Source organism: Lemur catta, chromosome 4, assembly GCF_020740605.2.
Source record: "Lemur catta isolate mLemCat1 chromosome 4, mLemCat1.pri, whole genome shotgun sequence".
NCBI classification, from domain to species: Eukaryota; Metazoa; Chordata; class Mammalia; order Primates; family Lemuridae; genus Lemur; species Lemur catta.
In genome coordinates, this window is record NC_059131.1 from 14,515,736 (window position 1) to 14,539,058 (window position 23,323).

The 23,323-nt window shown below is 37.6% G+C and overlaps 1 protein-coding gene across 1 annotated transcript in view; it reads right to left on the minus strand.

The window, feature by feature from the left end:
* The window catches only part of LDAH (lipid droplet associated hydrolase), a 106,447-nt gene extending 95,576 nt beyond the window's left edge, over positions 1-10,871 (minus strand). Inside the window, exon 1 of the mRNA XM_045549122.1 lies at positions 10,817-10,871. The gene's annotated coding sequence lies outside the window, so the exon portion shown is untranslated. The remainder of the gene's footprint in view (positions 1-10,816) is intronic.
* Positions 10,872-23,323: the final 12,452 nt, after the last annotated feature.

The window sequence follows — 23,323 nt, forward strand, 5'->3', positions numbered from 1 at the left end:
AGTCCAGCCTCTGTAGTTTTGAGCAGTGTTGTCTGTGCGACATGTGGTTGAGCATTGTCTTGCAAGAGGATTGGCCTCAGCTACTTAATTGCAAGCATCCTCATCAGTTTGTCCAATTGGTTGCAGAAGACCTCCACTGTAATCGATTGATCAGGTTTCATGAAGCTGTAGTGGATAATACCAGTAACAGATTACCAAACAGACACCAATAGATTTTTGAGATGAATATTTGGTTTTGGGTGGTGTTTCAGCACTTCATCTTTATCCAATCATTGTGCCCAGTGCTTGCGACTGTCAAAAAGAATCCATTTTCATCACATGTAACAATATGGTATAGAAATGGTTCATTTTTTTCTGTTGTGACAGCAAAAAAAAGGCAAGCTTCCAGACAATTTCTCTTCTGATGCTCATTTAATTCATGTGGAACCCATCTATCCAGCTTCTTTACCTTGTCGATTTGTTTCCAATGGTCCAATATTGTTGGACTAGTAATGTCAAACCTTGCTGTTAATTCACACATAGGTTGAGATGGATTCACTTCCACTACGATGTTCAGCTCATCATTATCCACGCTGGTCTCAGGTCACTCGAGTGGCTCATTTGCAAGACTAAAATCACCAGAATGGAACTTCTCAAACCATTGATGTACTATCCATTCATTAGCTACATCCTTCCCAAACACTTTGTTGATATTTGGAGCTGTCTCTGCTGTATTCACTCCAAGACAGAATTCATATTCGAAAATAACATGAATTTTTGACTTATCCATGGTTTCACAAAAATTACTCTAAAAAAAGATTTCAAAGATAATCACAAGCCAAACCATGTCTGAAAGACTGAGGATGTACTTTCACAATAAAAATAAAAGAAGAAGTGTCAGAGTTATCAAGGGTTGAACAATACTTAAGGAAACTGGACATTTCAGACTTAACCTAATATTATTAAAGTACTGCATTATTAAATTATGAAAGGGGTAGATGGAAAAAAACCAGGATATGAGATAACATAATGAACAATTTTCAGAATAATCTAAGTATGTGCAAAAATGTTGGCCCAAACTATTTCTATCACTCCTCCCTCTGCCTCAGTCTTCCTGTCTATGGGCAGCACCAAATCTCAAACCTTCACTGTCTTTCCATCTTCCTCTTTTATTACCCTCCACTCACTCAAAGCCTAGGGTGAAGACTAGAAGTGCCCTTCTAGTTTTTCTCCTCTTATCACTTTACACTGACCTTGCACTCTAGTCTGTCTTGCCCTCGCATTTCCTTAGTGTCCCTATGCTTTTTTGCTCCTAAAATTTTGCTCATATTTTATCCCCCAATGACTTCCAGAATGCTTTCCCCCTTTGTGCAGTTATCAATTTATTGCCTCTCCATTCCAAACTCATCCTCCATTTGCTTCTCTGGAAAAGTGGATCTGGGAATTTAAAATATTTTGCCCTTACCAGCAGATGTAATATTAAGCTCTGTCAGTAGAGTACACTGAAGAGACTTTGCAGGAGAGAGTTTTCTCAGGAGGTTTCTGGAGCTTATATTCTCCCCACCTCCCCTGCCCCCTGCTCTGCTGCTGGGAGATTTCTTTATTGTAGTGATTTACAACTGGTGATGACTTCCCTGCAAAAGGACATATAATAATATCTGGAGCTATTTTTCATTGTCACAACTTCAGAGAACCACTGGCATAGAGTGACTAGAGGCCGAGGATGCAGCTAAGCATCCTACAATGCCCAGGACAGGCCCCCACAACAAATAATTATCCATCCCCAAAGGTCAATAATGCCAAGATAGAGAAACACTCCTCTAGTGCTAAGGGCCTACAGGGTATAGCTGTCTCCAGCATTTGGCTAGCTGCTGCATGCTTTCTTTCTCCAGCTTTCTGTTCAGGCGGCAGCAACATTGCAGCCAGGAGCCCCAGACCAAATGGCTACACCCTGTACCCTCTCCTCAGCCTACATGCACATGCCAGGCTAGCAAGCCAACTGGCCTTCGTCCCACACAGTGGCCTGGAACTCCCTTGCCCCAGGCTGTTCACAGCAGTGCTCTAGATTGCTGCATACTGAGGCCTCTCCAACTTCCAATTCCAGCAAGTATCTAAAGTGGTGCTCCAACTCCCTCTGTACTCACCTTCCAGCCTCAACTCACCTGCACCCCAAGGGCTGTTACTGGGCCCCCCCCCAACACAGACACTATGTGCTCCATCCAGGACTCCCCTGTACCTGTAGCAGTGCCCTGATTCCCTCCGCAAGCTCTTCCACCAGTCCTGGTTCACCTGCTGACACAGTGAGTGTACCAGCTTTGACCCAGGCAACTTGGCAAATTTCTCTATCATTCAATGGGCTGCAACCACACCTTCAATGAGGTCTGAACCCTCATATCAATTTTATCCTTCCTTGGGTACTTTACCTCAGCTCTAGGGTACCTTTTAGAGTTCTTTTTATATAGTAACTTTATAGTTTTTCTCATATCATAACCTGATAATTCTTTATGTTAAAATAATCATTTAAGTTACAGTGTGGTTTCTGTCTCCTGATTTGATGCAAACTGATAGAGCTCTCATGTATCTTATCTATGCAAGTTTTTGTCTATAAATCTTTCCCACCTTTAGAACTCAGCTCAAATTGTACTTCCTTCATGAAGCCTTCCTTGAGCACCCCAAGTAAATAAAGGAAATTATCTCTTCTTCTAAACTCATAGTACCTGTCTTTATCATAAGGTGGCAGTGGTAAAGGTAGCCAGCTAAGATTTACCAGGTAAAACTCAATATTCGTGTCATACCACATTCTCCCACAGCACCACAGCCAAGAAATTCACTGCAAGCACAACCTGTTCCTCCCCAGATTGAACATCTCAAGGCAAATGCAATGCTTGCTAGGATGTACTAAAACGACAAATTCCACACATTGACGGTAATAAGGAAAATGGTCTTTGGAAAGCAATCTGGCAGCATGGGTCAACTATCCACAAAAGGCATAAACTCTGATTTAGTCATTTTAGGGAATCAATTCTAAGAAAAAATCCAAAATTCTTCTTTTAAGACTGATACATGGAATGCTATTTATAACAGTGAAAAGCTGAGGAAACTAAATGGTTATTAATGGATGAGTGGTTAATGATACCAAACCATTATACAGACACTAAAAATTTTATATATGACTCAACAGTAGGGAATGATTAAATAAATTGTAGTTCAGTATAATGATCAAATATTATGTTCCAACAAAACTGCTCTGCTCTGCTAAGCTGGTTATAATTTATCCATTTGCTTTCTAACATTTCTAACATTTCACTTCACTAGTCTGATGTTATGCTGCCTCCTCTATTCTTCATTTATGCCTTTATTACTTATACTGTCAACTTAGTGAATTTAGGGAGGAAGAAGAAATAAACATATATATTGTAACCTCCATGTTTAACCAAAGTCCAAAACTGATTTTCTTAAATAAGAAAACTTAGAAAAATGAAAAATCCTCACTTAAAAAGTGGGGACCTCTCTCCTTTCAAAACATATTGACTAAATAAAGTATCACTTCTTATGTATTTTTAGTCCACTAATAAATGTCACTGTAGCACAGTCTCCAAAACTACCACAAAACACAATATATTTATAAAGGTTCTGACATTTATAACGTGTTAGAAACAATATTAGATTTAGCTGTTAAACACAATATTAGAGCACTGACCGAGAAGACATTGGTTAAACTTAATACTTTCACCAGAAGAGAATTCAAAGCTATTAACTATAAAATTATTAAATACTTTCAACTCATAAATACTTAACTTCAAGTAAATGGCATCTTGGGAGTTTGATTAGCAACAAAATTAATAAGAACTCAAATAGATACGAAACTCAAGCATGGTCTATAAAGATTGGAAAACAAAAAGTAACTGCAACTCTAACACCTCAGACAAAATACAACTGAGAAACATGGAGTTAACACACGTATTTAAAAAGCATCTTTTATTTTACTTCATTTTGTATTTCTGAATCTCACATAGCCATGTAAAAGAAGCAAAAGAAAACTTGGGGTACAAGAATTCAAACTCTTTCTTACCTAAAAATCCAAGGTAATTCAAGTTCTGCAAACAAGTGCCAGATTAACAAAAGACAACATGATGTAACTATATATTATGAAAAGGTGATGACACAACTTCAGCCCCGGCCTATAAGCAATCTTCAGTGAAATCATTTTTGACAAGCAGCAAGACTTAGACTGGATAGAAACCAAGTGTGGATATAATTTGTACAACTTAGGCAAATCTGTTTTCCTAAATATAGATGTTCATTGCTTACATTAATGGGTAAATTTTACTAAGTAAGAGATTTTTTCCATTTAAATCTAAACCTGGACCATATTTAAAACAGAAAGGAGCATTTGACCATTTTGGAGGTTCAAATTTAAAATATTTATTTATTATGAATTATTTATTATAGTATTTATAATATAAATATTTATGTGCTAGACACTGGCTGATTTATTTACTATATATTTACATATTTAAATTCATATACTTTATATTAAATAAATATTATATGTATATATTTAAATACTTATAATATTTATTTATTATAAAGCCAGCCAATAAGAACAATAAGGCTATACTGATGAGTAAAAATATGTTTTTGGATATATTTTTATAAATACATCTTATGTGTTTATAAATGGAGTTATAAATGCATCTTATTCAGCTTCAGCATCCAAATAATGTCTGCATTTTATTTTGTCTACTTAGAATTTTGCTTTATTCATGTAAGAACTGCAAATAAAAGTTTTTTAAAAGCTTATATCGCAATGTCCAGATAGTCTTCAATTAAACTACATTAAACTTGAAAAAAGGTAGTAAGATAGTTTCTTTCAAAGTTAAAGCACTATTCTTTCAAAGTTAAAGCACTAACAATATCTAATAATAACTTGCATTATTTATCACACACATAAGGTGAATAAGAAGAGTCTAAAACTTCCCCACATGCCAAACTTTATACATAATATTATCAAATGCGGACAACTTTGTGCACTGTGTACCTATGACACAGCAGAGCATATACTTTGCATGTGTCTGATCTTTGACTGGCAATTAATTAGTGCTATTCCTGGTATTACACCACTTTTAAAATATTTGGTGACTGGCCAAGTGCAGATTTAATTTTTAAAGGCCTAGGGAAGAGTACACAATGAGTAATTGATATCAAAACATAAGAAAAACAGACATATAAATAAAAATGTCAACATTAGATTTATTTCAAATCTTTTTTTATTACAGTGTTCTAGCAACAAACATTAACATGCTAGTGATCTGTATACATTAAATGGGTGGTTTGAAATGTACATTAGAATGAAGTTTCAATTTGCTTTAGCAACATCAGATTAGCTTGTTTCCATATAACCTTCCATAAAGAACAACTAGAAAAGCCAGAGAAATTTTTTTTAAAAATCTGTTTAAAAAGTCAGTAACTACTAAAATAATTGTATAAGAATGGTTAACAAGAAGTTAATAAAAGAGGAAATAAAAACATAATTAATATAAAAATGAGCAGAAAGCATAGAAGGAATAGAGAATAGAAAATACAACATATCAAAATGTATGGAATATAGATAGAAATGAATGCAGCAAAATTTAAAGTTCTGAAATGTATATATTAGGAAAAAAGACTGGGAATAAAGGATTTAACCATTTAGCTTAAGAAATTAGAAAAACATATGAAGATTTATAAAGAAAATAGAAAAAAGATAATAAAGAGTAGAAATTAATGGTATAGGATGAAAAATTTATATTAGAGAAGATTGCCAACAGTTTGCTCTTTGAAAAGACCTATAAATAAGTAACCCCCTGAAAAGACTCATGAAGGAGAGAGAGGGCACAAATAACTAATATCAGAAGTGAAAAAAAGATATCACTCCAGATTCTACAGACATCAAAAAATGATAAAAGAATAATATAAAGTAATTTATGTCAAGAAATTTGACATGGGCAAATTCTAAGAAAAACAGATACAAAAAGAGTAGAAGAATAGAACTATACCGATTAAAGACACTGAAGTCATAATTTCTGTCCAGATGAAGGAGTCAACATTTAAGGAAGAAACAATACCAATTTTAAAAGAGAGTTGTCCAGAGAATAGAAAAATAGGGGACCACTTCCCAACTTTATGTAGCCAGCAAATCCTGATATCAGTAACTGACAAAGATATCATAAGAAAGGAAAATTGCAGGCCAATTTCTCATGAACATAGATGCAAAAATCTATTCAAAATATTAGCAGACCAAGTGATATAGAAAATGGTAATACATGACAACAAAACTATGTGTATACCAGAAATGAAAGGTTGTTTAAATATTCAAAATTTAATCAATTTAACTTATGACATTAACAGAATAAAGGAGAGCTACTTGTGCTAGAAACCATCTTTTCTCCCACTGAATTAAAATACATTCTTTTTCATGTATTAACTTTTCAAATTTACTAGGAAAAAGCTTATTAATCACAATGCTACACTGTCAGTGAACCTGGCAATTGGGTCCATGGTTCATTTTTAATTATATGGAAGAGGAGGAATGAAATGGATAAACTCTAGAAGTCAATATTACCTAAATCGCAAGTGTGGTCACTGAAAGTTACCTGTCCTATTTAAAATCATCAGAATTATTCAAGGGAAAAAAGGGGAATGGAAAGGAGCTTTTTAAATCTGAAACTATTTCACAAAACTCCTTTAAAAGTTTTAATGAACAAATATAAATTTGTAATTTCATCTTTGATTCCTGGTTCCTTTTTTCCTAGAGTCTCAAAATTCTCACTGTACCTACTAGTGAGACACCACAATTTTCAATTTACCAAGGTCTAAATACTCTTCTTAATTTCCTTGCCCATTTCCCTTTTATTAGGGTCTCTAACAAGGAATTACCTGGAACAAGAAAGGAGAGAAAATTTCCGTCTGTTTATTCTGTATCTGCTAATTACAAAGATAACTTTGCAGAGGTTTAAAATCTTGAGTAACATGATTAGTTTACATATATAAATCATCTAAAACTGTCATTAATTTTACCCCCAAAATTGCATAGATATTTATAGTAGCTCTCCTTGAAGAATAAAATGCTTTAAAAAGTAAGAACCAAATACAAAGGTGAAAAAATAACAACTGAAACAAAAAACTTGCCACGTGGGCTTAATAGTAGAATAGAATTGACAGAGAACAGGATCAACGAACTTGAAGAATAGATCAATAGAAATTACTCAATCTGAACAACAGAGGGAAACAGATGAAAAAAATGAACAAGGCCTCAGGGACTTATAGGACAATAACAAATGATCTAGCAATTATACAGTCAGAGTTCCAGAGGAAGAAGAGAAAGTGGGAGCAGAAAAAAATATTTAAAGAAATAATAGCTGAAAACTTCTGAAATTTTCAAAAGACACAAATTTACATAGTCAAGAAGCTGAGAAAACCTCAAGTTGGAAATCCAAAGAAATACAAGAAACATAATCAAACTTCAGAAAACTAAAAACAAAGAAAAAAATCTTAAAAGCAGCCAGAGAGAAATCACATTATCTATAAAGGGAACAGTAATTTAAATGTCAGTGTATTTCTAATCGGAAATCATTGAGGCCAGACAGAAATGGCACATCATTTTTCAAAGGTTGAAGAAAAGAACTGTCAAGCCTAAATTTCATATCAGACAAAAACATCCTTCAGGAATGAAGGGGAAAAAAGACATCCTCAGATAAAGGAAAACTAAAATAATTTGTCACTAACAGACACATCTTTAGGAAGTTATCCTAAAGGAAGTTCTCCAAACAGAAAGGAAATGATGATCGAATGAGGTTTAACTTCAGTAAAGGAACAATGGAATGGATAAAAGTAGTGGTAAATATAAGGAACTATTCTTTACCTCATGAGTTTTTACAATGACAGTTATTGACTGAAATGAAAGTTATAACAACATCTGATATGGTGTTCAATGTATATAGAGGAAATAAGACAATTATATGGAAGAGGCAGAAAGGGTAAAAGGACCTACGTGGAAGTAAGGTTTCTACACTTCACCTGAAGTGGTAAAAGTCAATACAAGTAAGCTGGGGGATAAGTTATACATACTGTTATACCTAGAGCAACTACTAAAAAAGTATACTAAGCAGTATATACTCAAAAACACTATAATTAAGTCAAACAGAATTCTAAAAATATTCAAGTAACTTATGGGGAGGCAAGAAAAGAGAAATAGAAATGAAAAACAGAGGAAATAAAAAGAAAACCAATAATAAAATGGCTGACTTAAGCCCTAACATATCAGTAATTACTTTAAATGTAAATGATCTAAATATACCAGTTAAAATACAGGATAGGCAGAATAGTGTTATTTAAGACTCAAATATACATACTGTATACAGGAAATTCACTTCAAACATGACATTAGTAGGTTGAAAATAAAAGGATAGAAATGATATATCATGCAAACTTTTTTTTTAAAGTAGATATGACTATAATACCATCAGATAAACTAGACTGCGGAGCAAAGAAAATTACTGGACAAAGATAAAAGGATCAATTCATTAAGAAAACATCCTAAACATACATGCACCAAATAGATATTCAAAATACATAAAGTCAAAACCAAGAAAGCTAAAAGGAGAAACAGAAAAATCCCTAATTATAGCTGGAACTCTCAGCAACAAAAAGAACTACTAGACAGACAATCAACAAAATACAGAAGAACAGAACATCACCATCAATTAATAGGACATAATCAACAAGTATAGAATACTGTACCCAACAACAGCAGAAGACACATTCTTTTCAAGCATCCATGGAACATTTGTCAACATTACGCCATATTCTCAGTTATAAAACAAACTCAAATTTAAAAGAATTAAAAATCACACACTTTATGTTTTACAGTCAATACATAATATAGATTCATGAACAAAATCTCTTTTAGTCTGCTGTAACTATTAAATTTATATCCATCCTATCTTTCTCCAGAATAACATGTTGGAGCAAGTAATTGTTTTCTATATCTTGACTTGATGATCGTATTGCCACTCACAACAAAACCACCCTTTTCTGTAGTTCTTTTCATTTGCAAAGTACACTCCCATCCTTTCTCCTCTGACTATGACAAGGTCTTCAAAGTAGGCAGTGCAATTAATAGAATGAGAAATTGAAGGTCAAAGATTTTTACATTCTTTGTTCAAGGTAAAAAATTTAAATCATAAAATCAGTTCTATAGTCTTCTGACTCCTGTTCCATTATTTTTCCAGTCACATATTACTTTGAAATCATATGGAATACTAAAATATCCAAAGAATGAATTGCAAAATAGTGTAGGAGCAAGTTCACACAGAAATGAGTATGATGTGTTACATGAAGACTCTGTGCAGTTATCTTTGTTCCTGTTTGTTAAGTGGTCACAAAACTAGCAATTTTGCAAATTTTTTGCAACTTTTGCAATTCCTCTAGTTTTGCTATTTGGGTATTTGCTACTTGAATGACTACATTACTAATCCCAGTGAGATTCTTCTCAAACCTGTGCAACTGGGCCAGAAAATAGAGCTTACATGATGAACAGAAAATCCATCACTACTGCAGAGAAAATATAAAAACTAAAGCACACATACACCCATGATGAACTTCCTGACTTATGTTTACTTGAAAAAGGCAAAATTTTTTTTGACCACCCCTTTGCTGCCTCTAAGTTACCCACTGTTACATAAAACTTTACTGTAATTACACACACACACACACACACACACACACACACACACACACACAGTTTTAAATGTGCCAAAATGCAGCTTTCTGCTTCTGGACATCACAGGAATTTCACAAATTTGCACAGACTACCCTACTTACATATGTTAAACATCATTAAAAATAACATACTAACTTCCCTTTGATTAAAGTATACTTAAAGTAGACCTTGGAATTAAGTGCTTAATTCTAAATATTTTACGGTAATACTGCAAATGAGAAAATGCTGAAAGGGGATCAATCTTTTATCAAAGTCACCCAGTCTGACGGCTTTAATTATCAAAATGCAAAATATTAAAATATGAAATTTTAGAGGGGCACTTTGATTGTCCTCTAAAATCCCACATGCTGTCAAGAGAAGCCTTAGAAGGTGTGCAGGCTTTTCACGTTTAGGTGGAAAAATGGGGAAACACCCAATGGAGACACTCCTACTTACAGAAAGAAGTTTTAAAAGAGAAAAATTTGTGAATAAACATGCTGGAGATTTTTCTGGGTTTCTTTTAGTCATATATCTCTTTCTCCACAGGGATTTGCTCTTAGAACTAAAATGACTAAGAAATATGGGTTCAGATGGTGAACCATAGTCTCCCGGTGTTTGGCACACAGAACACGAAGCAGGTGTCTAGTAACAACTTGCGAAGTAAGACATTTGTAAATAAGAGTCCCACCTTAAAGGTGAATGAAAAGTGGAGTGCACTAGACGCCTGCTGTAAGGTACATTCCAAACCTGGACTTTGACCCATCTTAGTCACTTCTTCCCAGACGTTTGCCCAACGTTCTGGACCCTCCTCCCCAAAGGGACCGCCAGAAGACTCCCCAGAGGTGAGAGCAGCATTAGCGGGACAAATGGTGCGGCCCCGCGCTCAGGGGAGCGACTGCCCAGAGGCTCTCAACTCCCGAGCTGTCGCAGCACGGTTGTTTCTACGGCTAAGGGCCATCGGGCCAAGGGCAGCGGGGGCTCTACGGAGAGCCATAGAAAGGAATGGGCTCCAGATCCCGCGTGCCTGCCCGCCTGTCCTCCTCCGGCAGTCACCCAGGACGGGTTCATCAGTGCCTTATCTGTCTGCCTACTTACAGGCCGGCCTTTCTTGTGGATCCTGGGAAGGCGCCTCCGGGACCGGAAGTCCTGCCTCCTGGTGACGTCACCACACTGAGTCGCACGCTGCTCTGGGAAGCTGACGCGTTTAGGGTGCGCGGCGCGCTGGAGACTTGGAGATTTCTGACCCAGGCTTGAGACCTGTGGTCTGGATCCAGTGAGACCGCCCAGAGGATAGAGGGGTTCTCCTTTCTCTTTCATTTGAACTTTATTTGCCTCTTATTGTCATTCTTGATATGCGCCCAGCTTCCGTTTTCTTTCATTTATTCTCCGTTTCTCCCTCTTTTTTTCCTCTGCAGACTTTTCCTCTTCCTCCGTTATTGGTTGTGCCTCTTTCCTTCCCCACGTACACAGGAAGTGGATTCTCAGTTGACCTTGTTTATTAGCATTAGTATGGCCAACCTCTGGTACTTTAGGAAAATGCTAAAAGTGTCTATTACAGAGGTATATTTTGAACTTATCACACCCAAACTGGTGTGTTTGTGTCTATATATAATATAAAATAGGTGTATATCTGTCCGAAGATACACCGATGCACTATAGTGAATATGATAGTCTTATTGTCAGGGGAAACAGACAAGAAGACTGGCAAGTCATCAATGACTCGTTTCAGGTAGTAAAGAAGCCTTGGTCCTTTTGTATGCAACATCTCAGTGATAGGCACCGCTGTCTGACCAGTTGATGGAAGTAGACTGGTACCTCTTCATCTCCTCTCTTTGGTTAGTTCTACTTCCTAAATATAACAGGTAATGCTTAATGAGTTTTAAAGAAGCCACTGGCTGTGCTAACAGCTTTTAATGAGTGCATTTGTTTTTAATCCCCACAGAAATCCAGTGAAGTCAGTATTAACATAGAACCATATAATACATGATTGATTATATTACAGTGATGTTACAAGATACATCCTTGGTGTCATCCCTCATTACTAATGTACAGTTCAATTTGTGTATGCAAAATTCCAATGAGTGTGGTTCACTATGCAGCATTTCTTTCAATCCTTGCATATATCATCTGTGGTGCATTGCTTCAAGCTATTTATATGTCAGATTTCATTGAGCCTGTACCAGAAAAATTAGCCAAGGGGGTTCAATCTTTTTTTTTTTTTTAAAAATCTATCCTTCCAGACCTTATGGTCACTCAGTATTATTATCTTCATTTTATCCATAGTGTAAAATGAGGCACAGAGAAATTAAGTAACTTGCCCAGGGTCACTTGGCAGAGTCAGGCTCTACCCCACTTCCCCCTTCCTCCAACACATAATGCAAGATTTATTTTCAAATGGCTTTTTCTGATGCCTCAGGTGTGGTGAGGTGTCCTCCTTTATACTCCTGTATAATCATTTGCATTCTTCTATTAGGAGGCTCATTTGTCTTTCTCCAGTACCAGACTCTGAAATCCTGGAGGACAAATACCACTTCCTTCTCTCATCTTTGTATTCCCTAGATCTAGAATATGGTCTGATACATGGTAAACATGCTGTAAACCTGCATATCAATGACTCCACTGAAGTAGTGGAGTGGAGTGCCCTGTGCAGCCCACAGAATCCATTTGGCACATGTTCCAGGTAAAACTGCCTTGTGGACCTTGTGTATCCGCCTTTCTACATTGGTTTCCAGTTCCCAATAAGATAGGAATTGCCCTAAAAATTGTGTTCAATGCCAATCCTTAAATAAGGACTGTTAAAATCCTTACATATGTATTTACCACAGCATTCATTCATTCTTTTATTCCAAAAAACACGTGTCAAGTGCTTACTATGTGCTGGGCATTGTTTTGAGTGCTAACGACAAAACAGAAGGAAGGATCTTTGCTTTCTTGGAAGACAAGCAGATAATGAATATATGCAGTAAATAAGAAATAAAAAGAGTAAATAATAAATAAAAAGAGTAAATAATAAAATTAAATATCAATGTGAAAGAAAGTGGCTCAATCAAGTTGAGTTGACAGGGAGGCAACCGAGCTGAGTCTTGAATGACAATGAGTCAGCCAGAAGATCTAGTGAAAGAGAATTCTGTCATTCCTTCTCATTCGTTGTCTCCTTTAACCCTAGCTGCCTGGTATTCTAGAGCACTGTCCTTGACACTCTTTCCTATCTTTTCTTTTCTTTTTTTCCTTTTTTCAGACTCATAACTGGCACAGAAGACACACTTTTTTTTTTTTTTTTTGAGACAGAGTCTCGCTTTGTTGCCCAGGCTAGAGTGAGTGCCATGGCATCAGCCTAGCTCACAGCAACCTCAAACTCCTGGGGTCAAGTGATCCTACTGCCTCAGCCTCCCGAGTAGCTGGGACTACAAGCATGCGCCACCATGCCCGGCTAATTTTTTCTATATATATTTTTTAGTTGGCCAGATAATTACTTTCTATTTTTAGTAGAGACGGGGTCTCGCTTTTGCTCAGGCTGGTCTTGAACTCCTGACCTCGAGCGATCCACCTGCCTCGGCCTCCCAGAGTGCTAGGATTACAGGCGTGAGCCACTGCACCCAGCCAAGACACTCTTTTCTATCTAAACTTTTCCCCTAGGTGTTTGTGTCCAGTCACACAGCTTTAAATACTATTTGTAGACAGACAACTCTCAAATCCACATCTTTGGCCCAGACCTCTCCCATGAGTTCCAGACTTGTAGATCAAACAACCTACCCAACATCTCCACTTGAAAGTCAAATAGGCATCACAAAGTTCACATAGCCCACACAGAACTATTGATCTCCCACTCCAATGGCAGGAATTCATCCTGACCTCAGTACAAAGTAGAAATGGGATCTGTAAAACAGTTGGGAACCCAGGCAGAATTCTCTCTCCATCCCTTGACTTCACTTCTGTCTTGGCATCTGTTTCATCATTCATTTATCCACAGAACAGAATATGACTGTTTATGGCTCATGCAATTTATTCTGTAGATTGAGGAGTCATTAGTGCTGTTTAAATAGTTTCCACTTTCTACCTCCTAGTCACATGGTAGGAGGGACTTTCCCTACAGTTAGGTGAAGGGGTTGAGGAGGAGGGGATGTGAGCAGTTCTGGCCAATAAATTGTGAGGAAAAATGGTATGTCACTTCCAGGATGAGCAGATGATTACTTGTGGGAGATCCTCCAAAGCTTCACTTTTTTCTTTTAGCAAGATGATATCAACATTAAAGGTAGTATCAGTCCCAACAGGCTGTAGCTATCCTTGAGTAGCTGTCACTGCAGAATCTAATCTCTACTCTGTGGTAAACACATGTCTTGGTATGTTTGTGTTGCTATTACAGAATAATTGAGACTGGGTAATTTGTAAAGAAAAGAAGTTTATTTACATCATCTGCAGGCTGGGAAAATCAAGAGGCATGGTGCGGGCATCTGCTCAGCTTCTGGTGAGGGCTTTTGTGCTGCATCATAGTATGGTGGAGCAGGTCAAATGAGAAGCAGACACATGCAGAGAGTGACCAGACAGGAGGAAGAATGTCCCATTATAGTAACCTGCTCTTGTGGGAACTAGTCCAGGCTCTGAGAGCAGGAATTCACTCATTATCACAAAATGGCACCAACTTACTCATTCGGGATCTGCCTATGACCCAAACATCTCCCAATACCATCACATTGAGTATCAAATTTCAATGTGAATTTTTGTGGGGACAAACCATATATAAACCACAATAACACATATAATGAAAAAGAAACAAATCTTTGTTTTTTAAAGCTTCTGAAATTGTTGCTGTTGGTACTGAAGTACAATGTAGCCTTTCTAGATTGATACAGAGAGATAGCCACACAGAGACCCTTTGATTTTAATTCCAAATACCCAAGGTAGAATTTCTGATAGGCTCAGCTCGGGTCTGGTTTCCAGCAATTGTCCAGTCATCAATGGCAAATGCTTGTGGTCACAATGACACTCTGCCATGAGTAAGGGGATGGTAGTGAATGGGCAGACATTCCACAAAGATGTCTACCATAAGCACAAACAATAAAATTAGACCTTTTATAGACTGTTTTAAGACACCAAATAAAACATTTACCTTTCACATAAAAATTCTAGACTTTATTACTCGTTCATTTTATAGTGACTACCTATCACATTCCAAACATTCTTCCAAGCTGAGGACACAAAGGCAACCCAAAGGGAAATATCCTAGCTCTCACAGATACACAATAAAGAAATTAAAGTAATTAATACATAATGACAGTGCAAGGGGAGCTTGTGTTTGGCCTAGGATGGAAAAACCAATTACCAGGTCTACCACTCTCAGGAGGTGCCTTGGAAGGACACTTCCTAACCACCTCTTTCTGTCTTCACCCAGACCCAGGGACACATGGCTTTGGGGAAGATCTCTGGAGTGCGGTCTGGGTCACAACCTGGGGATTCTCACTTTCTGGCCAGATCACTAGGTTTCTAGGTTTTGGTCTGACACAGATCTTGGGGATGCCCGATGTCTGACCAGATCTTAGTCTGACTCAGTCTAGTCAGATCTAGTAGTCTGAGTCGGGGATGCCCCTCTTGGAATCTCTTCTTTTGATATGTGACCATCCTTGAAAAGTCCTTTACTTTTCTTTCTCCTGGTTATTGTCATGGACAACGTCCAATTGGCCCCACCTAAAGACTCCCCATTGGGATGTCTCCTTAAGAATTTGAAAATTTTGGGACTTACCAACCTCTGACCCAAACGTTTAGTCTTCTACTGCAATACAGCCTGGCCACAATATAAATTAGATGGCCAGGAGGTTTGGCTCAAGAATGGGTCTCTTAATCATAATACCATTCTTCATCTAGACCTTCATTGCTGCCAGCTTGGCAAGTGGTCTGAAGTTCCCTATGTTCAGGCTTTGTTTGAGCTTGCTTAACATCCAGACCTTCTCTCTGCTTGCTGCATGTTACTTTTTACCACTACATCTCTCCTACCATCTTCCTCTGGTCGGGACGATGTATCCCTTCCAGCTCCCCCTGTTCCCCCTCCATATTGCCTCCATCTTTTGGTGCTATTGTCTAATCCTTCAACCTTACAGTCTTCACTTTCCCTTACTTCTCTGCCTTCTTCTTCCTCTTCTCCTTCTCCACTACTCTTGTTCCGGCCATACTTGTTCCGGCCAGCTGTTCCAAAATTCCTCCCCACCTGTATACCAGTTCTACCTTTGGGAGGTTGCTGGGTTAGAAGACATTATAAATTACTCAGATCCAGTATGAAAATCCAGCCCTTTACCTTTCATGACTGAGGCCGTTCACCCCTTTATTAACTTATATCCTGACACAAGGGAGGGACAATCCATCTTAGCAATGCACTTCGTCTTCCAGTCGACCCCTGATATTTGGCTTAAACTCCAAAAACTTGAAAAGCTGCCTCAAACTCCACAAGCATAACTTTTAAACCTGACCTTCAATGTCTTTAATAACTGAGAGAGGAAAAGTGAGAATGGGACCAACAACAGGCCCAAGAGCAGAAGGAGGTTTTCCAAGTTGTGGCTACTATTATAGGAGGAGCTTTTCAGAGACTAGAGTTACCCAACGGCTCAGGCAAGAAGTCACCAGGACCACGCTCTTCTCTGAGAACTAAGCCCTGTTTTGACTGTAATCAACTCAGTTACTGGAGTAAGGAATGCCCCAGCAAGTAGACTCCATGGGACCAACTCCTTCAGGAATATTCTGATACCCACCTTCCTCAATAAAGGGACCTCAACATTCACACCCTGGAGACTGGGTTTTGCTTAAGGATCTCCCAGGACAAACTGGGCCCCTCCGACCTTTGTAGAAAGGTCTTTTTGAAATAATTCTCACTACACCCACTGCTATTAAACGTCTGGGAATTCCATTCCAGATTCATCTTTCCCAACTCAGGCCCACTGATCCTCCAGAGGAACCTACTACCCCCACCTCAAAACCCCCGAGAATCCACCGGCCTACACCTGCCAGTCCATCAACAATACCAGGCTTTGATTCACTTGACAGAAGCCCCCTAACCATGAGCTTTAACAATAAGCTGAGGTATATATGGCTTCTTGTTGTCCTTGTCCTCCTTATACTTCCATGAATGTCACCATAACCCAGCTTATATACCAGGCCTGCCCCTTTTGGCCCATGCTGGGAACCCTAATAATAACCCTCTTTCTGTATCACTGCACACAACTACCCCTTGTTTGCTTAACCACCTGTGGCTTAACTTGTTTTCTTTAAGAGCTTGTTTTACAGAAATGAATAGTACTGAGCAGACAGAACAGGGCGGGTAGTCCTCCTCCACATCTACCACACCACATTCTGAGAAGTCCAATGCAGCCAGCCTAGCAGAGAAGAAAAAAAAAAAAAAGCACAAAATGCCTCCTGTTATCATTTTGCAACAATAACCACTCTATCCTTTATCCCAGTAAAAATCCCAAATCCCTCATCCTTAGGGCTGGTATTCCTTCTGTCTTTCATGTTGTGCCCTTTCTTCCCTTGCAAAGTAAAATAAATTCCTTGCTTCAAAACCTGTCCTAATCATTGTGTTGAGAATTCATTCTCATCCTGAGCTATGAGCCCTCCTCCCTAACAATCATATTAATTTAACCTTAAATACTTCAGCATGAATCTCTAAACTGATAAGGACTTTTTAGAAAAGAATAATAATACCATTATCACACCTTGGAAAGGTAACAATAACTCCTTAATACCTTCTAATATTAAATACATATTCAACTCATCAAAAATGGATTTGGCTAACTGCATTCTCATGACTATAATCTGGGCTTCTAAGGCAATGGTCTTTACATTTTACTATTGGAGTACCTTAATATTATCATTTAATTTCATTGTAGAATCTCTGATGGGCTGTTTTAGACAGCATAGCAAAGACAAAATTGAAAATGGCAGACAGAATGGGTAATAAAATTTTAGCCTTGAGCACAGCATGGACTTAGTTTTATCAAGTAAAGGTATTCTTCTGAGCCAGTAAATAGCCTCTGGGGCAATGCCCCCCTTGCCCATAAGAGGTTCTTGAAGGACATCCAAAGGACATTTATTGGTGTAATAGCCTGCAGGACTCTCCTAAAGGGTCTGTCTCTTGAGGGATATAGACCATAGGCTAATAAAAATGAAAAACAAATCAATAAGCTGGAATATATTTTCCACTCCCAATGTTTCTTTCCGTGGTGAAGAATCTCAATTAGTGTAATATTCCTGACTCTCCCAATCCCTTCCTCACTCTGCCCCAGGGAAAGTGGAGTGAATTGTAAAGTTTGGAAGAATAAATTATGAATGCTTAAATCATTTGTTTTCTTCTTGGAGTTAGCTTCCCATGGAAAGTAGAAGTCTTTGCTCTTCCATGATATAAGAATAACCTGGGAAAGTCTCTATCCCATAGAACATTTCCTGCCACTGAGTGTTTAAGCCTGTCCAATTCTGGGGTTCACTTTGCAAGCCCTTTTGGCTCTGATTCTGGTTATGGGCTCTAATATTGACTTTATCAGAATAAAGATGACATTTTGGTCTCCAGATGCTTTATTCCTAGTCTCATTTCTCTGTTTTTTTCAGAACCCAAATGGAGATGAAGTGTACTACTTTGGGGGTCCTCTCAAAAATATTTTAAAAAATCATAAAATGTTATTTTAATATGCTGCTATATATTCTATTTGCTAATATTTCACATAGGATTTTGTACTGATATTCTTCAGTGAGATTAATTTTTGTGTTTCTTTTAGAGCTTTTGTTGTCAATATTATACTAGCTTCATAAAAAAGAATTCAGAGGTTTTCCCTTTTTAAAATTTTCTGTGCTTTGGAAAAATTTAAATTATATTTGAACTATTGGTAATTTATATTATGGTAAAAATCACTCTTTTAATTCAGGTTCTCAGATTTATTTGTTTAGAGTTGAACAAAGTAGTCACTTATGACTCTTTAAATTTTCTCTATATTTGTGGTTATTTCATTATCATTTACAATTTTTTTGTTTTTGTGCTATTCCCCATTTCCCACATGATCAGATAAGCTAATGGTTTATATTTACATATTTTTAAGGTTTTTTTTTTTTGGTAGGAGCAGTTCTTGTATTAACTTACTAGCTCTACAGTTTTTCTTTTAGTCATTTCATAAGCTAGCAGATTTTCTCAGTTGAGCAATTGTCCTATGAAGATCACCGAGTGGACTATCCTTTGGATAAATACGTTTTCAGGAAGCCTCTTAGACAATGAAGTTATTCCCAATATTTTCCTGCCCTTCTCAGTCAGAGATTATATTTTGGGCACCATTGACATCAAGCTTGGCCTCCTGGCTTGTTTTGGACAATGGAATGTCCACAGATGGTCCACTGTGAGATTCTGCCATTCCTCGTTTCTCTCTGCCCCAAGATCAGCATGTCTCAGATTGGGGTGTTCCTTTGTCCTGGGTCCCAGAATGAGGAAGAAGTGGAATTGAGTTATGACCAACCAGTTAAGGATACGTAGTTGGAGCAAGAAATAAATCTTTGTTGTCGTAAGCTGCTGAAATTTTGGGGATTGTTTTTTATGGTAGCAAAAGTAAGCAAAACTGGCTGATACAGCAAGTATTAAATATATAGGTATAGATCCTTTTGATGTATCTTTACATACTATATTATACATAACATATAACATAAAATATGTATTGTCCTAAATATAAGATAGTAATCTTTTGAATAAATAATGTATAAGTACATTTTATGGGACTTGAAACATAATTTTTGCTATTTAAATTATTATTATAAAATTTATAGTTGTGTCTTTGCTTTTATGATATGTTTGCAGACAGTCATGATTTGTTTGATGCCAAGTTTTTGCTCAAAAAAGTTCCCCTATTCCTTTGAGGAAATCCCATTGTTCTGTGCCCATCAGCTTTGGGACATGGTTCTAGAATTCACTAATATGAAAAAAGACATTGCTTCTACTTGTTGGCAATTTTTTTAAATTCTGATTTTATTACTCTTTAAAACCAGTGGAAATAACCTATAATCATAGTGACATAATGTATCTTTATAAATCTTGTTTTTTACAGAGGAGAAAAATAGTTTCTGTAACTATACACAAACAGTATGAGATATGAATATAATTTAAAAAATTATTCTAAATAGGGAAAAGAAAATATTCCAACTTTTTCTTGAGAGTATAGTCAAGAAGTCAGGTAATATTTAAAGATTCCAAAGTGAGCAACATATTTTGACACCAGAGATAAAAACATTGTACCTTTGGTGTAGCAAGTTACTCATACAGTTTTACAAATGTTTTAGCATTTATATCTCATAGGTAGATTTAAGCAAAAGTGTATCAAATGCCAAAAATATTTGAAGAATGTTTTTTGGTTTAATATCCCCTGCATTACATTGTCATTATTTTACATGGCAAAACTGGCATAAGTAAAAATTCAGTGAGTTGTCTAATTTTGTTCTTATAAACCCCAATTCTTTATTTGTTAGTACAAATTTGAGACTTAGTATGTTAATCTCTGAGGAATCAGATATGCCTAGGAAGAAATAATCCATAGGGAAACTGCAGCTATGGACCATATGATTTGCATTATTAGTACTTTCCATGTAATAATTCTACACATTGTTATCATTAGCAACACTATTTCAATCATGAATATCACCAAGTTCAGAAGAAATCATTCCTGAGTTGTCTCTATTAGACCATGATCAAGAGGAAAAAATACAAGACTGAATTTTCCTTTAGTGTTATATCTGACATTTTTAAATAGACTCATTTTCTGTGGTTTCATGTGACCTATTACATTTGTCACTGGATGGCAAGAAGGCCTGTCTCTCATTAGCACTTCCGCTAGTACTTGAGAAAAATATCCTGGAAGAAAAAAGATTCAATCTCCAACACCCCCCCTCCCAGATTTGGACGCATTTGATTTTTTGAGAATTTCAGCAAATATTGTCTCTAATTTTAGTTGAGTACTCCTTACCATATGATGTTATAAGTTATAACTAACATACTATCCGCCTAGAAATATGTTTCTCTTTGATCCTAGAAATGGCTTTTGATTAAAAAATTGGCTCTCCATTATGGTAAGGGTGAAATAGGATTTAAGTGTAGGGGGAAAGCTGATCTGAAAAAGACAGAACAAAAGAATAGATCAGAGTTAAATTTGTTACTTTTTTTTTATCCATCTCTTAATTTTTCCCTCCTTTCTGTTTAACCAATGTTAAAAGAAAAACTTTAGACAAATTGTGTTTAACAGAGTTTAATTAAGCAAAGAATGAGTCACAAATAGGGCAGTCTCCCCCTCCCCGCCCCCAACCAGAATAGGTTCAGAGGGGCTGCACACTGCCGCGTGATCAGAGAGGGTTTCAGAACAGAAAAAGGAAAGTGACACATACAAAATGGAAGTAAGGCACAGAAGCAGCTGGGCTGGGTATAGCTCCACATTGACCTTATTTGAACACAGTTTGAGCTGCCTTTGCTTGGTCAAAACTCAGTGATTGGTACAATTAGGTTACAGTCTGTCTACACATCCAGGTAGGTTACTATGTGTGGAGAAACTTTTAGGCTGAACTTAAAATATGTAAGGAGGCAGCTTTAGGTTACACTTAATTTACCACCGAGCTCCAGTATTTACTGTGAGATTTCTGCAGATCTGGAGTGTGTCTATACTGGGTTTGTTTGGTGTGTGTGTGTTGAGATATAAAAATAAAATCCTAAGCCCCCCAGCTGATTGAATGGACCCCCTCTTGGCCAAGGGGATCCCAGAAAAATCTTAAAATTGAGTTCCTGGATGTCAGGATGCTGCCATTAGGCTTTCTTGCCTGAGGGTTAAACAGAAACCACCCCTTTGGAAGGACTTTCTCCACCTCTGATTTCAATCAACCTCATGACTGCCCCTCCATTTTTGCAGTTTTGGCCCAAAAACTGACCAGCATTCCTTCCTGATAAGAGACCATGGAGTTGTTTTGACCAATCTATGGAGGATGCTGTGCACAGAGAGGCTTTGTGTACTCTGCCTCACCTTTTGACACCAGAGGGCTGAAAACTCCATGCTGGGATCACGCTAACGCTGCCATTTTGTGAACATGGGTCCCACGAAGGGGCATGAAGCTCAGTTGTGCATGAACATGTTCCTCCTTTCATAAAAGTTCATGATTCCTCCTACAGCTTGTTAAATATATATATTCTGCCACCCTGATCAGCATAAATTCCTGTTCTTGCTGGCGGCCTGCAGGCTGCAACCCCTTATAAGAAATAAAGCTCCCCTTTCCAATACAAACTTGTCATTCTTCAGTTGACCTTGTGTGTGTGTGTGTGTGTGTGTGTGTGTGTGTGTGTGTTGTCTTTGCAAGGAAGCCCCAGTTATTTGTCTTGCATCTTGCTCCTCTGTGCTCTTCTCCCATCGTCAGAGATGTTCTAAGCATCTGTTAGTGACTCTATTGGGGTGGACCATTAGGGATGAGACAGAATTCCTCTTGCACCACTCACTGATAGACATATCAGGGTAAAGTGTCGAAAGATCTTTCAATTGTGAAAATCAGGCTGGGTTACTCTCATGTTTAAAATTGCTAATTGGCTCCCTCTTATCTAGAAGATGAAAGTAACACTCCTCCATCCAGTTTATGAGAACTGCATGATCTGGCCCTAATCTCCCATTCTGCTCTCATCTCCCTGCTCCAGGAGTCTAAACTTCCTAGTTTCCCTACGAGATAAATTTTGACTCCTCTGTCTTTACACAACCTATTTGTAAATGTGGCCTGGGATGTTCTTTGCCAACCAGAAAGGCTAATTAATTTCTTTTGCTTTATGTTTTGTTTTGTTTTATTTTAGCTCAAATGTTCCCTTTTTAGTGAAGCCTTTCCTGCCTGCCCCAAGCACCCTCCAGAGCTCGCACTGTATTTTGTACATACCTGCTGAGGCAACATCCAACATCTACTTTCTCCTTCTTTCCCCATAAAAGACTCCTAAATTTATTTGGAGTGCCAGCATGCCCAATTCCCAACCTTGTGGCCAAGTGATCAAACTCTGGCCCATGAAACACAAGCAGATGCTGAATGGGATTTCCAAGAAATCTTCTCAAAAAGAGAACAGGACACTTGGCACTGCCCCTTTTTGTCTTTATCCCCTTTTTTCCTTCATGCTGCCTGGAATATGGATGTATTGGCTGGAGCTCCAGCATCTGTCTTGGACCATGAAGCTCCCTTGAGGATAAACACCATATATTAGAGATGGTAGGGCAGAATGATGGAGAAATCCTGAGACTGACACTGTGAAGCTGCCATACCAGCCTTGGACTATGTACCCTAAACTTTTTTTAATTGAGGGGTAGATGTTTACTTATTTTGTTTAACCTAAACTTTCAGTTTTCTCTTACATGCACCAACTCTAATCTTTTTTTTTTTTTTTTTTTTTTTGAGACAGGGTCTCACTCTGTCACTCTGGTGTCATCATAGCTCACTGGAACCTCAAACTCCTAGTCTCAAGTGATCCTCCTGCCTCAGCCTCCGGAGTATCTGGGACTATAGGCACTTGCCACCATGCTTAGCTAATTTCTCTCTTCTTTGTAGAGACTGGGACTCACTCACCAACTCTAATCTTGACAGATACAT